The 15,649-nt window shown below is 35.7% G+C and overlaps 1 long non-coding RNA gene across 6 annotated transcripts; it reads right to left on the bottom strand.

Annotated features, from left to right (window-relative positions):
- Window positions 1-1,193: 1,193 nt before the first annotated feature.
- On the bottom strand, window positions 1,194-5,216 carry LOC112734020 (uncharacterized). 6 transcript variants are annotated; one of them, XR_003168319.2, is made up of 8 exons: window positions 4,855-5,216; window positions 4,055-4,599; window positions 3,143-3,230; window positions 2,756-2,845; window positions 2,565-2,668; window positions 2,351-2,462; window positions 2,022-2,134; window positions 1,194-1,812 (listed from the first exon to the last, which is right to left on the bottom strand). It is a non-coding gene; the product is annotated as an uncharacterized lncRNA (long non-coding RNA). The 6 variants fall into 6 exon arrangements; XR_011878970.1 differs by having other exon boundaries at window positions 2,565-2,664; XR_011878968.1 differs by lacking the exon at window positions 3,143-3,230 and having other exon boundaries at window positions 2,565-2,664; window positions 4,055-4,354; window positions 4,531-4,599.
- Window positions 5,217-15,649: the final 10,433 nt, after the last annotated feature.

Raw genomic sequence — 15,649 nt, 5'->3', positions numbered from 1 at the left:
ATTTTATGATGTTTTTGAATTGAAAAGAGTAGAATTTATTAACTTGCACATATTCCTTGTGAATTCATGCTTTTGTGAATTTTCTCCTAGTTATGCTTAATTAATTGAAACATGCTTTTTAGGCCTTTAGAATTATCAAATAAATTCTACTTTTATTCTATTCAATTTCTTGGTATGTTTGTTTACGTTGTGTGAGGTTTAGGAGACAAGAACTTGGAAAGATGGAAGAAAAGCATACAAAAATGACGATTTCATGAAGAAATAAAGAATTGGCAAAGCTGCTGAGATGCGTACGCATGAGGTGTGATGCACCACATTTAGCACATGCCTCATTTAAAATGGCACGTGACTCGCAATTTGGGACCATTTGGCCTATTTCAAACCACTTTAAAACCATATTTGAAATAAGTCTTGAGGGGAACACACAACACACTCATTTTTTCTTTTTCTTTCTTTTTTAGGATTTAGGACCTTGAATTCTAGACAAAGAAGTTCCAACTTTTTTCTAGAATTCAAGGGTTTCTTGTGAATTTATCTCTTGTTTTTAGGTTTTAGTTTGTTTAATTGTAGTTCTTAGTTTATAATATCTTATTTTGCTACTGTAGTTTCTTAGAATTTCTTGTTACTTTTTCTAGTTTGCTATTTTAGTTTATGAACTCTAGTTGAATTTTCAATTCTCTTTAATGAATTTGATGTTTTATGCCACTAGCAAAAAAAATCATTTTTAGCAGCCATTTATTTTGTTTTTAGCAGCAATAAAAATAGCCGCTAATATATTTACCGGCAATTAAACATTAGTTGTCTTATGCTTCGTCGCTAAAAGATTTTAGCGGCAATTATAACATTTGCTGGTAAATATCTTTTTAATGGCCGCAAAAAGTATATAACTATTAGCGGCCATTTTCTTGGCAATTTATATGGCCACCAAAAGTAATTCCAAAATTGCAATTTTATTCATTTTAGCAACCATTACTATTGCCGCCAAAACTCATTTTACCGTCAATTTATATGACCACTAAAAATAATTCTAAAATTGGAATGTTATTTACTTTTAGTTGCTATTACTTTTAGTTATATTATACTCATTTTCTTAGAAGCAACGAATTTTCATTTTTTTTTTCTAAAATCTCAATTATTTGTGCCAACAATTATTATTATTATGCATAATATAAATATACTGAAATTAATTTCTACAAAATGAGATATTTCATTAAACTCAAAATATTAATACATAAATTTTTCTTGAAAAATAATAAATCATGTTACAAATCTAAACATAAAATGCTACAAGCCTATAACTATGTTACATCAAGTTAGACTATAAACCAATCCCAATGAAAGATCACAAGAAGCATTGCCATGATATGAGGGGTTGTTGCAAGCATTCCCAACCAGCAGTATCATTAATCTTAGAAAATTAAGAATGTGTTGAATCAGAGAGCAAAGTGATTTGCTTCTGCTAGGATTTTGCATGGTTGTGTTTGGTGCTTTAAGAGTTGCCAATGAGCTCTCTATTTATTGTTTTGCTACTATTTGCTACTACTCCATTCACCACCATCGACGTGGTACTATTTTCCTATTGATTGCTTTTATCCTCTTCAGCTGCAACCTTTGCCTCATCTTGCTTACTTTCAATAAGGTCCTCTTCAGCAGGGAGAATATCCGCATCTTGTTTAAGCTCAAGCTCTTCATTGACCTTAGCCTTTGATCCGTTACTGCTATATAAAGATTCACGAATTCTGACGTATATAATGGATCCCCCAATGCCTTGCTCAATTCTTCTTCACCATGGCTCATCATAGAAGCCATAGTCTGCATCAAAATGAAGGTAATGATGATGATAATTAAAGAATCCACAGGGTAGATGATTTGGTCATAGAATATATTAGATGATACACATTTTATTAACTTATACTTCTTTGTTATAGAATGAACTACTATGGATAACATAAAGTAGTAACAAAGTAAATATCAGTCCAATCCAAAATAAAAGAAATTGATATCTGGAGAAACTCTACGACCTTCTTGTAAAGCCTGAAACCATTGCCAATCAACTGCCTCGAAATGAAGTTTATGAGAGATGGAGGCACAAAATCCAGCTTTATGTCCATATTTGCTGCTAATTGTTATTGTCCTGCAAAATTTGAAGTCTTTCAATCAGGTTTCCTTAATTAAAAATACATTTTCATTTCGGTAGTTTCCTTAAACCAATTAGATAACAAGGCAAGTTTAACATTCAAATTTCTACTATAAAGTACTAAAGTTGGAAACAAAAGCAAGCTACGAACAGGAACCAATGGCATCACTTAAATTAAGTAATTTCTTATGTTTGAGCATATTTAAAACTCACCGAAAGTAACTTTTTTCTGATGTCACCTTCTGCAATGCAAATCCTCCTTTGCTTCAGGAATCACCTCATTCAAACCGTTGATGATCGAATTGACACCATTTGACTCAGGAACCTGAAACCAAAGTAAGTACAAATTCCTTAAAGCTTAGAACTAGTTTAGAATTAACATTTTCCAAAAGAAGTGAAAAAGAAGAAGAGCTAGTTAGTTGCCTACTGAATTTGTAAGAACGACTATTAAGTCATCTTGAAAGTACTCAAACAGATAGTAGTGCGCTATAGCCTCCCTCATAGACAGTGGCCAAGAAACCTTCATCCTTTCTTCCAAAATTCAGAATAAAATCAACATTCGAAAGTGAAGCTTTTCGTCACAGTAAAGGGAAATTAAAATGGCTAATCGTGACAAACCTCACTAGTGATATTTGTTCCCCAATTTGGACCTTGTGCAAACATTCACATGCTAGGATTTTGAAAGTTGGAACAATAGATTGAGGCCACCTGATGAATGAAATTTGCGAAAAAAATAAAGTATTAGTTAGATTTGTATACTGATTACATTACTCAGATTTGAGAGAAAGCATTCTGGAGTATAAAAAACAACCCCCCATATCTAGCTCATAACAAAAAATCGATACTAGTGCTGACTGTTGCATTGAGACTAACACAAAGAAAACTAGAGGCACATATTACAATAATATGCCTCATGAGTCATGATTTATGGTTTCTTTTTCAAATAAGTCCTTACAGCCAGAAAAGAAACATAGATGAATAGAAATGATAGAAAGAAACAAGTACCAACTGTTGAGGAGTGAAGATCCACTTGGCACGGTGGGTAGAGGTTAGAAAATTCGTCATATCCAATTAGAAAATTGTTGGCCAAATGCTTTAGTATGCATATTTATGATATTAGTAAGCACATTTATAAGGGGAAAAAACCATAAATTATGTTAGTGATAGACAAAAAACATCAATAAAAGAAATAGTAGCCATGATTTTCCCTAATAACGGCATCTAGGTTCAAGTGTAGCAATGGTTCCTTGATGTACTGATCATTATAAATGTGTTTGCATAAATAAAGAATTTTAAAATTTGAGAGAATTTTAAATGCTATTAAATTTAATTCATCAATTGAACTTGCTTCATTTACAAAGTTCCATTTCCCAAAAATTACACCTAGTAAACATAAACAAGGAGAAAACTATAAAATTCAAAGAACTTATATTCCTTGGAGGCATTTCATCAAACACCTTTATTACACAAAAACATTCCTTCCTCACAATCCCTTCACACTACATCTTTAAACTATCAATCAAGTAGAAAGTCTAAGGGTTAATGCTAGAAGTAGTAAGCAAATTGATTTAGCATATTTGACATCTCAAATAAACACTTTCCTTTCTGATATAAGCACATTACATTCACAGAAACATGAACTAGAAGAGCAGAGAATTTTAACAAATAGTGAAGATTTATATATATCAAAAATCACCATAATGAAACTTGATTCATAATTTCTAAAGGCATACATTTTGTAGGATTTTGAATTTATTATTAGTACCCTTAATCTGCCACATACACAAGTATAGAATCATTACAGGAAAGACGAGAAAACAATTCAAATTTTGATACAAAAGTTTAAGCTACTGCATAGAGATGCATACATGGTTGAAAATGTTAATGTCGAATGAAGTAAAGAGGAAGATAGCATACCCCTTGAAGCTCCTGCAAACACTTGTTTTCTCTATCTACAGCCTCGTCATACCTTAGCCTTCACTCAGCAGATTTGTCCATTGCTTCCCCGTTAGCAATGTCAAACTGTCGCCTGCAAACATCATGAATTGGCAAACAAAACAAGGGGATATTATGATCACAAATCTATCTGCTCTATCAAACTAGAACCGCAAATTACAATCAAAGTGCCATAAATCTTAAATTATGAGAAAGGGGTTAGAAGGTAAGCTTAGGAGGTCAGAGTCATCAGAGAAGATGCTATAGTGAATGGCCCAAAGCCTGAAATAGACAGCAACGCCCATTAACATTAGAAAACCCAAGCTTGCTATGATTCTTCTTCTCTTCATTCTTACCATAACCATATCACACACTCTTTCTTCTGAAAAAGAGTGCAGTGAGAGAGAGAGAGAGAGAGGGTTTCTTATTGATTTCACATTTTGAGGTCTCATACACACCTTATGGTACTATCTTAGTTCACCATGGCAGTTCATCATCGATATATCATTCTTCTTTGTTCTTCATCACTGAAAACAGAGAGAGCAAGTAAGGTAGAGTGAGATAGAGATAACAAGCGAGAAAGAGCGTATTGAATGTAGAATCAACAAACCCTAACAAATCTCAAATAAGATTTATTACTAAGAAAAAACTTCGATTTCATCTTGATCTGCCAGATTGATTAGGATCAAGCAAGCAAACAGAGAAAAAGTAATAACAGAGAGAGAATCACATACTTCTGAATATTCAAACCAAAATCGAAAAGATAAATGGAGAAGACCTACCACGGCGACGATCTTGTGCGTCTACACGCAAGAACGGAGGCGGTGCAAGCGGCGGAGGTGTGGTGTTGCGACAAGAGCAACAACGGTGGCTGGAAGACCTTGGCGACGTAGATCTGAGACACGAACAAACAATGACAGCGATGTAGATCTGAGGCGGATCGGATCGAAATGAAGTCCAAGGAATCATTCCCGGAGGAGATGTGTTGACGAAAAAAGTGCTTTCTCTCGATCTCATAGGCGGAAGAGGAGCCTTTGCTTGATTCCAGAAGCCTCTGGAACTGCAGCAGCGACGGCGACAAGTTTAGAGTTGCGGCAGTGAGCTCTCTCTTCACTTTGTTTCACCCAATCTCTCCTTCTGTTTGTTAATTGGTCCATTGTTATGAAAAATATATTTTAGTAAAAATACTAGTAGCCATAACATTATGGCCACTAAAATCTTTAAAAAAAAAATATTTTTTATGTATTTTTTAGTGGCAATAATAATAATTGCCATTATAATATATAGTATTAATGGTAAATATATAATTGCCACAAAAACATAATTTAAATAAAACAAACAGCAGCCATTAAGCTATTGCCACTAAAAGTTAGTCGCTAAAACTAATATTTCTTGTAGTGTCCTTTATTCTTGCTTACTTAAGATGTTATTGTTGCTTTCTTGAATTTGATAGTTGTAGATTTTATAAATTCTTATAATTTATGAAGTTTTATGTTTATGCACTCTAGGTGTGTTTCATAAAATACTTGAACTAGTTATAGAGTAGATTTTGCATTCTTGACTTGGGTTAAAAACTTGGGTGAACTTGAGTCATTATATGTCCAAGTTGATTGATAATGTAGATATATTAAATAATCTTGTTTCCACTAATGCTAATCTTTTACTAACTCAAGCCTTAGGCATTTTTCTCCTCTTTTCTCATATGCTTCTAGCCTAGGACATTCTAACTCCTCTAATTGGAGCTTACGCTCCATTCCTGCTCCCTTTAAATCCGGATCGTACTGCTTCACCGCCCAGTATGCCTTGTATTGAATTTCAAATGGAAGATGACAAGGCTTCCCAAAGACAATGCGGAAGGGGCTCATTCCAATTGGGGTCTTGTAGGCAGTCCTATTTGCCCATAATGCATCTCCCAATCTGGAACTCCAATCCTTTCTTTGTGGATTAACCACTTCCAAGATTTTTTTGATCTCCCTGTTTGATACTTCCGCTTGCCCATTGGTTTGGGGGTGATAGGCTGTGAAAACTTTGTGAAGAACCCCATACTTCTTCATCAATGCCTCAATTTTTATGTTGCAAAAGTGGGTTCCTTGGTCGCTCACGATTGCTCGTGGTGACCCAAATCTACAAATGATATTGTTTCTTAAAAATGAAGCAACGGTATTAGCGTCATCACAATGGGTAGGAATTGCTTCCACCCATTTTGAGACGTAATCCACGGCTAGTAAAATGTAAACAAATCCATTGGAATTTGGAAATAGTCCCATGAATCTATGCGCCAAACATAAAAAATTTCACAAAAAATCATCGGTTGTTAGGGCATTTCATCTCTTTGTGAGGTATTTCCAGATTTTTGGCATTGATGATAAGATTTTCAAAATTGGTTGACATCCCTAAATAAAGTGGGCCACCAGAATCCACAGTCTAGCACCTTTCTTGCTGTTCGTTGTAGGCCAAAGTGACCCCCACTCTCAGATGAGTGGCAAAATTAAAAGATAGATTGAAACTCGGATTCCGGCACACACTTCCTAATTACTTGGTCCGCCCCACGTCTCCACAGATGTGGATCATCCCAAAGGTAATACTTAGCATCACTCTTTAATTTATCCTTTGATGCTTCGAAAATTGTGGGGGAAAACGCGGGCGACCAAATAATTAGCAATCGGAGCGAACCAGGGAGCACTTTGGGATATTGCTTGCAAGGTATCTAAGGGGAATGAGTCATTGATAGGAGTAGGGTCCAAAGTTAAATGTTCAAGCCGACTCAAATGATCCGCTACCAAATTTTGGGACCCACTTCTATCTTTGATCTCCAAGTCAAATTCTTGCAAAAGCAATATCCACCTAATTAGCCTAGGCTTTGACTCTTTTTTCTTCAGCAAATATTTCAAAGCGGTATTGACCGAATACACTACTACTTTAGAGCCTAGCAAATAAGGTCAAAACTTATCTAGCACAAAGACAATGGCTAAAAGCTCTTTTTCGGTAGTGGTGTAATTCGACTGGGCCGAATCTAAGGTTTTTGAAGCATATGCTATAGTGTAAGGAGCGTTACTATCGTGCTGTGCTAGCGCGGCACCTACGGCGTGATTCGAGGCATCACACATGATCTCGAAAGGTTGGTTCCAATTCGGGCCTCGCACAATAGGGGTTGTGGTCAACGCTTACTTCAATTTGTCAAAAGCCTTTTTGCAATCCTTATCAAAATGGAACTCCACATCCTTTTGAAGTAGGCAGGAGAGGGGTAAGACAACTTGGTTAAAATTCTTGATAAACCGACGGTAAAAACTTGTATGACCAAGAAAGGAACGGATCTCCCTCACGGAGGAGGGGTAAGATAAACTCGAAATGACATCAATCTTAACGGGGTCGACAAAAATTCCGTCTCTATATACAATATGACCCAATACTATGCCTTGCTTCGCCATAAAATGACATTTCTCAAAGTTCAATACAAGGTTGGTATTGGTGCATCATTCTAGTACCCTAGCTAAGTTCACTAAACAATCATCAAATGAGCTACCATAAACACTGAAATCGTCCATGAATACTTCCATGCAATTCTCTAAAAGATCTGAGAAAACGCTTGTCATGTACCTTTGGAACGTTGCCGGTGTATTGCATAAGCCAAACGTCATTCTTTTATATGCAAACATTCCAAAGGGACAAGTGAAGGTAGTTTTCTCCTAATCTTCAGGAGCTATGTGAATTTGGAAGTATCCAGTATATCCATCCAAGAAGCAATAATGGAATTTACCTGCTAAGCGATCCAACATTTGATCAATAAACGGCAACAGGTAATGGTCCTTCCGCGTTGCTTGATTCAGACGGCAGTAATCTATGCACACCCGCCAAGCATTTTGAATTCGGGTTGCAACAAGCTCTCCACTTTCTGTTTTTACCATGGTTACCCCGGATTTCTTTGGCACCACTTGGACCGGACTCACCTACTCACTGTCGGAGATGGGATAGATGATGTCCGCTTCCAATAGGCGAGTTACTTCTTTCTTGACTACATCAAGGATTGTGGGGTTTAATCGTCTTTGCGGTTGATGGATTGGCTTAGCACCCTCTTCTAAGAAAATTCAATGAAGGCACAATTGAGGGCTTATTCCCACAATGTCACTTAGGCTCCATCCAATCGCCTTCTTGTACTTCAAGATAACCTCAAGGAGTTGTTGTTCCTCTTGATTAGAAAGATCGTTTGCAGCTATCACCGGAAATTTATGTTCCTCATCAAGAAATGCATATTTAACATGAGGTGGAAGAGGCTTCAAATCTTCCCTTGCTTCTTGGTGTGGTAGTCTATCCTCTTGGTCATGAGGGATTGGTGAGGTACTTTCATCATTGTCATCAAATTCTCTCACTCTTGAGCTCCCCTCAACAATTAAACCTTCTCGGAGCTCATGTTGGGTGTCTACTATGAGTTTTCCCTTTTCTCCGTCTTCAACGGAGTTCTCTTCCCCATCAATCAATTCATCATTAGGCTCCTCTTTGGCAAGAGTGGATTGAGGGTTTATCTTCTCAAGTGGCTCGCCTCCTTTTGAAATTATAGTATCGATGTTAGACTTGAAAGTTGAAGAAGGTGGCAATAGTGGACCATTGGGTGTCACAAGTTGTGGAGGAGTAAGGTTATTAGAGGTAGAGGGAAGTGTTAAATGGGACAAGACCTTGGCAAGAGTTGTCATGCAATTGTCTTGTTTCCTTTGAAATTCCTGTTGTTCTTGAATGTAGGCTTGAAGATTGTTCTCCTCATGAGGAAGGTTGAAGTGAGTGGGATGATGGTGAAGGTTAGGTTGCTTCAAGTGCGGTGATTGGTAAGATAAATGAAGAGGAGTTGGTGGTGGGAATAGCAAAGGGACTTGAGAGTATAGTGGTTATGTCTCATGTAGGGGATCTGGAGCATGTACATGTGAGGGGCAAAATTGTAATGATGGTGGGTTCCTCTAGGTATGAGAGGTTGATAGGAATTAGGATCATAGGGTCCATGTGAAGGTCCTTGTTGCCAAGAATTGCTTGCTTGCGACTCTCCCTCAAATTGGCATCCCATATTTTGATGCGACCCGATGTCGGTATTGTCATCCCCTACAACATGATAACAACCAAACTCCAAGCCAAAAGGGTGATAGCTCATGGTGAAAAGAAAAGATAAGACTCAATGATATTAACGAAAGTAATAAACAGATGAATATATACCCTAACTATCTCTATTTACCTAGGACTAAACAAATAAAAACGTTAGTTATTACTACTAGTTAGATAGAGGCGCCATCTACCAATTAGGTCAAGTAACAAACAAAAATCAAGTATTCACACTATTCACATATTCACAACAACCAAAACTATAGCACTCATTGCACTTAGTATCCCTGGCAACAACGCCAAAAACTTGGTAGGAGGATGATCGTCGGTTAAGAATTCTTACAAAAATAATTACGTTGATAGCATAGTTCTCAACCAACAAAAATCTTCCCCCAAAGTTTGGAAGTACAAAGGTTGTCACTCTTCAAAACAAATATAAACCGAGAGTTTTAATTCCCGGATCGTCTCCCAAGGACTAGTGATCAATGAGTGCGCAATTTCGGTTGTGAAGGCAACAAGATTTCAATGAAGAGATAAACAATTAAAGGAATAAAAGAACATTCAAAATTGCAAATAATGAACTAATAAAAGAATTAAAGAACTAGCTATGTAATATGAACAAGTAAGCTATAAAAGTGATTGATGTATGTATGTGTGTGTGTGATTCAAAACATAAGTGGAATCTTGGCTTGGGATGAGCTAGGGAATCCTTTCCTTGTTGGAACCACAACTATGACAATTGTAATAGATTAATCTCACTTAGTTAACCCTCACATCAGAGAGTAGGTTAAGTGAGCATAGTTGTTCCTAATCCACAAATCCTAACTCACTTGTTAATTACCTTAGAAACAAATTAACGTTAGTGAAAACAAGAACAATTAACAATCCAAGAATTATCACTAAATGTTGGACATTCCAACTCTAGCATCCCAATTGCTCATGTTTCCCAAGTCTAAGAGGTGGAAATTAGGCCCATAACCAAAATTGACATTTCCACAAATACTTGGTGGGCAAAAACATAAATCGTGACAAAATTGAGAAAATGCTTGAAACTATAAGCAACAAATGATCAAAAGCAACAATAACAACTCAACCAAGCATATAACAATCATCAATCATCAAAATCATCAATAAGAAAGCAAAATTGCAAAAATTATATATATTAACACTATGACTTTAATTACAAGAAAGAGTATCAAAATTGTAACTATAAAGAGTAGTAATTAAGAGATACTTACAATGGAGGCTAGCACAAACCAAGATAAAAAATAGAAATGGCACTTAAAATGTAAAACCCTAATATAAACCCTAATAGTGATGAGAGAAAACTTAGAGAAAATTAAACTAAAGCCTCCTACTACTATTCTAAAAACTACCCTAATGATATGCTATGCCTCTTTAATGTTTGCCCCCTCCAATAGGAGCTCTTAGCATCAGAATTGGGCCTCCAAGCCCCTTAAAACGCGAGTCACATGCATTTTTAATGAAGGCATGTGTGGGCACCTGTGCGTATGCACAAGGGATTGTGCGCACGCACACTTTGCGCTGCTCTGCTGCCTATGCGTACGCACAAGGTGTTGTGCGCACGCACACAACGCTTTGCTCTTCTCCTTTGTTTCTTCATGCTTCCTCCTCCTTGCATGCTCTTCTTCCATCCTCACCAAACCATTCCTATGTTATACATCTGAAATCACTCACAAACAACATCAAGGTATTGAATAGAAAGCAATTGGAATAAAATAAATTAATTAGGCACAAAAGAGAATGTTTTTATAATCAAGCACAATTTAGGAGGAAAGCTCAAAAGCATGCTATTTAATGGAATAAGTGTAGGTTTATATGATGAAATCCTCTCAATTCTAACAAAAAATTATCGGAAAATATGGATTCATCAATATCCTAAATAGCACGAAAGAAAAAATGACCTAGAAAAGAAGTAATAGTACTAGAAGCCTGATGAAAGAATAAAAGCTCAAAGTCGCATAAAGCAGAATTACAAAGCACGAAGCGTTCAGACACGATAACCAAACGCGTTGGCACGAGAGGAACAACACATAATATACAATAAAACCTTGTAAATAGCTCCAGGATACACAAGGTAATAATATCAAAGTACACAAGGGTTTTGAAGAGACTTACCCTACCCAACGATATTAGGGGCAAAACCCAACAATATTCTAATGCTAGATCACCCCTAAATAACCAAAACCACAAAAACAAAACCCAAAAATGTGAAACTGTTAGGGATAGAAACTGGAGCATGGATTTCGAAAATATTACCACCTTGTTTAGGTTGAAACGAAGAGCTCGACGAGAGTTTTGCGTGGCCGCAAACGGTACACAAATCTGAGCACTATAGCTCAAGATATGGCGAGAACAAGGAGAAGGTGAATAATGTTTCTTCTTCCCTCTTCTCTCACCTCCCGCCCCTTTCTTTATGTTAGGGTAAAAATGAGTTGAAATGCTCATTAGTTGTACTTATATATGTTGGACTTGGGCACAATTTGGGCCTGGTCCAACCGCTTTACGTTTTATGTTTGTTTGGCCCAACTTTGGGTCAAAACCTTTAAGATTAGCGTCCTGTTTTCAATTCTAAATTATTTTTGTCTTTCTAAATTAGTAAATTCAATTTTTAAAATATTCTTTTTTCTTATACGTGGTACCGGATATACTAGAGCCGGTACTACCGGCATACGTAATAGTACGCATTTTTACGAAAAATTTTCGCAAAAAGATACATTTTTCCACTCAGAAAAATCTACTGAATTCAAATTTTACTTTTAAATCTTTAAGTTAAGATGTCTAATTTTTTGAAGTTATTCCGAACAATTAAATTGTTATTTTATTTTATCTACACACTTAGTTCGATTCTGGTTCTTACTCTCCCCAAGTACGTCACCATTACGTTAACCTAGCTGCCTCATCGTACGAACACTAACTTAAGCATCAGAGTGTCCTTGCAGGTGACTTCACCCGCCGACTGACCGACTACTCACTAGCGCAACTCCCCACCTCAGAACCCATACTCAGCTCTTGATCCACCTCGTTACACCCCATAGCTAACCGACTCAACGAACCAATAAACAATTTAAGACTATACTTGATGGTGAAGTAAAAATAAAAAATTCATTACATCATAAAACCTAAAGTCCAACAAATTCAGACATGAGATAAAGAGAATTATTTATCTGATGCCTTAATTTGTAAAGAAGATGAAATATACGTATATATTGATGTGTAATGGTAATGTGGTATAATAAATATTTAACAATTCCCAATCAATGTAACAGTAACATATAACTTTAAAGTAAATGGAGGAAGAAAACAAAACAAGAAAATTATATTGACAGCAATTGCAGAATTAAGAGGATAGTTATGAAGTCAAACTATAGGGTTAATTGTGAATTTTGGACACCTAAAAAGAAAAAGAAGAAAAAAAATTAAGAAGGAGAATAAAAAATTGAAAGGAGAAAAGCATAACAGAATTATCAAAGAAAAGAAAAATATCACATTATGCCCTACTCATAGCCTTCCAAATCAATATTTATAATTCTAATTCTCTCGCTTCTTTTTAAGGAATCCTTAATGTAACGGGTCATTCTCTGCGTATTCTATTTCTATAATTAATTTTTTTCAATTAAAATACTTGTATTTTCTATTCCGTCATAATTTTGTGTTGCGTGACCTGATATGGATGTTGCTCCTTTATTCATACACCTAACATAATTATTCTAACTATATGTTAGCATGTATCAAAACAATCCATTGGCTCCAAACTGTTTAGAGTCTATTCTAAAATAACTTGATTACAATTACACTTATGAGTTATCACATCGCTACATAGCCAGTCTTTTTGCACTGTCTTTACCGTCGTTTAATTCTTCTTTCATGGACCTTTAGAGTATTACACAGCACACTAAACAACAATACTTTTATTGGCAACCGTCTGTATATGGTATATTGTTACTCTAATAAAGTAGCTGGAACATGTGAAAATTTCTCTATCCTTTTGTGTTTAGAATTTTGCTTTTATGTTTTGAAATGTCAAAACATCTCTCTCTAAACTCTAATATTACAGAGTTGCTCTTTTCGCTATATAACCCTATTTCTTTATCACGCCTTTCTCCTAACGTGAACTGCAATTGAGGAGAGAGACCAGTTGAGTGTTTCGAGCTGTGAAACGGTGAAGCCAACCAAACTGCCGCCGCGTCAGTGCTCCCCCGCCGTCGTTGCCGCTAGTGAATGCACCAATGCTTCGGTGCATTAACCGCCCCTTCTTTCGTGCGTGACTTCTCCCAAGAGGCAAGTTTTGTGATCTTTTATATTTGTACTCTTTATGGTGCTATTTGCTTGTGATTTATGATTTCATGGTTCTCTTGAATTGGCTATTACATTACATTCTTACTTATGGTACCATAGCAGTTAATGTTATTAGCTTATTCTTCTTTAATCAATATCTACAGTAGTAATTGATCTTTGTGTTAAATTCTCTTTTGCCAATATGTTTCATGCAGTACCTTTTGTGATTGAGCATCGAAGTCTTTTTTATGTTCGTTTTTCAACCAAAAAAAAAAGAAAAACAGAGAGTTTGTTATTGATGTTTGTCTTTGTCATATGGCTAATATATATAATATATTTTTATTAAAATAAAAGATTTTTTTTTACAATTAAAAGAAATGGAACTGTCAATATGATAATCAATGAGGCATAATCAGAAAATTATACTAATACTTGTGTTTGTTGCAGCTTCAATTGTAAACTATAATTGAGAATAAATTCACGAGTTGTATTAGGTCTGTACCAAGTTTTATGCTGTTTTGTCATCTGAGTTGGTATGGCATTGGATAACGGTTTAGGGTTTTAGAGTTTGTAGAATTGCTTATTGAGTCATTCTAGTTTTGATGATGGTGTGGCTCTTGAATCAAATATTGTTTGTTCATTTACTATTCTCTAGTCAATAATGCACAACTCCTGCAGCACAATTAAAGAATCTACGAGGGGAGTGTGTTATTTTTTAGTTATTATTGGATTCTGAACAATGATAACGGTAGGAATCCTTATTATTATTATTATTAGGGTTAAGTACTGAAATCGTCCCTAAGGCCTGGGGTGAAAATCAAAATCGTCTCCGACCTTTTTTTGTTATTAAAATCATCCTCAACGTTACAAAACGTTATAAAATCGTCATTTTCTATTTTTTTGGACCAAATTACCCTTAACTATTAATAAAAATAATATTAAAAAAAATAAAACCCCACCCCACCCACACCCAGCATCCTTTCGTCACTCCCTCCACCCCCAAACCCACCCCCAATTCCATCTTCATCAGTTCCCACTCCCTCACCCCTCACCCCACTCCCTCACCCCTGCGTAACCCGCGCGCCGCCCCTGCGTCCAACCCGCGCGCCGCCCCTTCGTTCTTCCTATTTTTCTTTTTTATTTTTTTTTATTTTTGAAGAACATATACATGATTGATGATGGATTGTTGCTAATTTTGTGATTATTCTGTGATTGATGTTGTTGCTGAATTTTTTATTTATTTTGCTGATGCAGAAGGGAATTGGGGGTTACTGGGTTAGTGGTGATGAAGAAGGAGGTGAGGGGGTGAAGAGTGGGGGGTTACGGTGAGGAGTTTTGTGACTGCCTCTACTTCTTCTTCTGCTCTGCTTGAACTTCTGCTTCTGAAATTATAACGTGATGATTATTGAACTTTTGGATCTGAAAACTGAAATTGTAGTTGATGATTATTGAATTATTGTTTATTGAAATTGATGTGATTATTGAAATTGTTATGCTTCTTCTGCTTCTGATTTTTTTGTTGATTTATTTTGTTTTGTGAATGTTGCTGTTAATTTGTTTTGTTATGAGTAATGAATGGTGAGAAAAGGGAGAGGAAGGAAGTGGAAGGAGATTGGGTGAGGGGTGAGGGGTGAGGGGTGAGGGGTGGGGGGTGGGGGGGGTGAGGGAGTGGGCTGAGGGAGTTACGGGAGGGTGAGTGAGGGAGTGGGGTGAGGGAGTTACGGGATGGGAGGGAAAGGGAGGGGGCGGAGTTTGTTTTAATTTTTTAATATTATTTTTAATTATTTTTATTAATAATGAAGGGTAATATGGTAAAAAAAATAAAATTGAAGTGGAAAAATGACGATTTTATAACGTTTTGTAACGTTGAGGATGATTTTAATAACAAAAAAAGGTTGGGAACGATTTTGATTTTCACCCCAGACCTTAAGGACGATTTCAATACTTAACCCTTATTATTATTATTATTATTATTGTAACATCCCACATTTTTTAAAATCTAAATATGAATAAATTGTAATATTATCTTATTATATTTAAACTTTATATTATTCTATTAGAAATAATTAAATAGATTCAGAGATAAATTCATTCTAAACCAATTAATATTTTTAGGTAATTTTATTATAATAGAATATTTTGCATAATTTTAGTAATTAAAAAAAATAAGAAAGAATTGTATAGTTTAATTTAAGT

This window comes from Arachis hypogaea, chromosome 3 (genome assembly GCF_003086295.3).
Source record: "Arachis hypogaea cultivar Tifrunner chromosome 3, arahy.Tifrunner.gnm2.J5K5, whole genome shotgun sequence".
Taxonomy (NCBI): domain Eukaryota; kingdom Viridiplantae; phylum Streptophyta; class Magnoliopsida; order Fabales; family Fabaceae; genus Arachis; species Arachis hypogaea.
The sequence above is the reverse complement of the archived record's forward strand: the minus strand, read 5'-3'. Positions and strand labels throughout refer to the sequence as shown.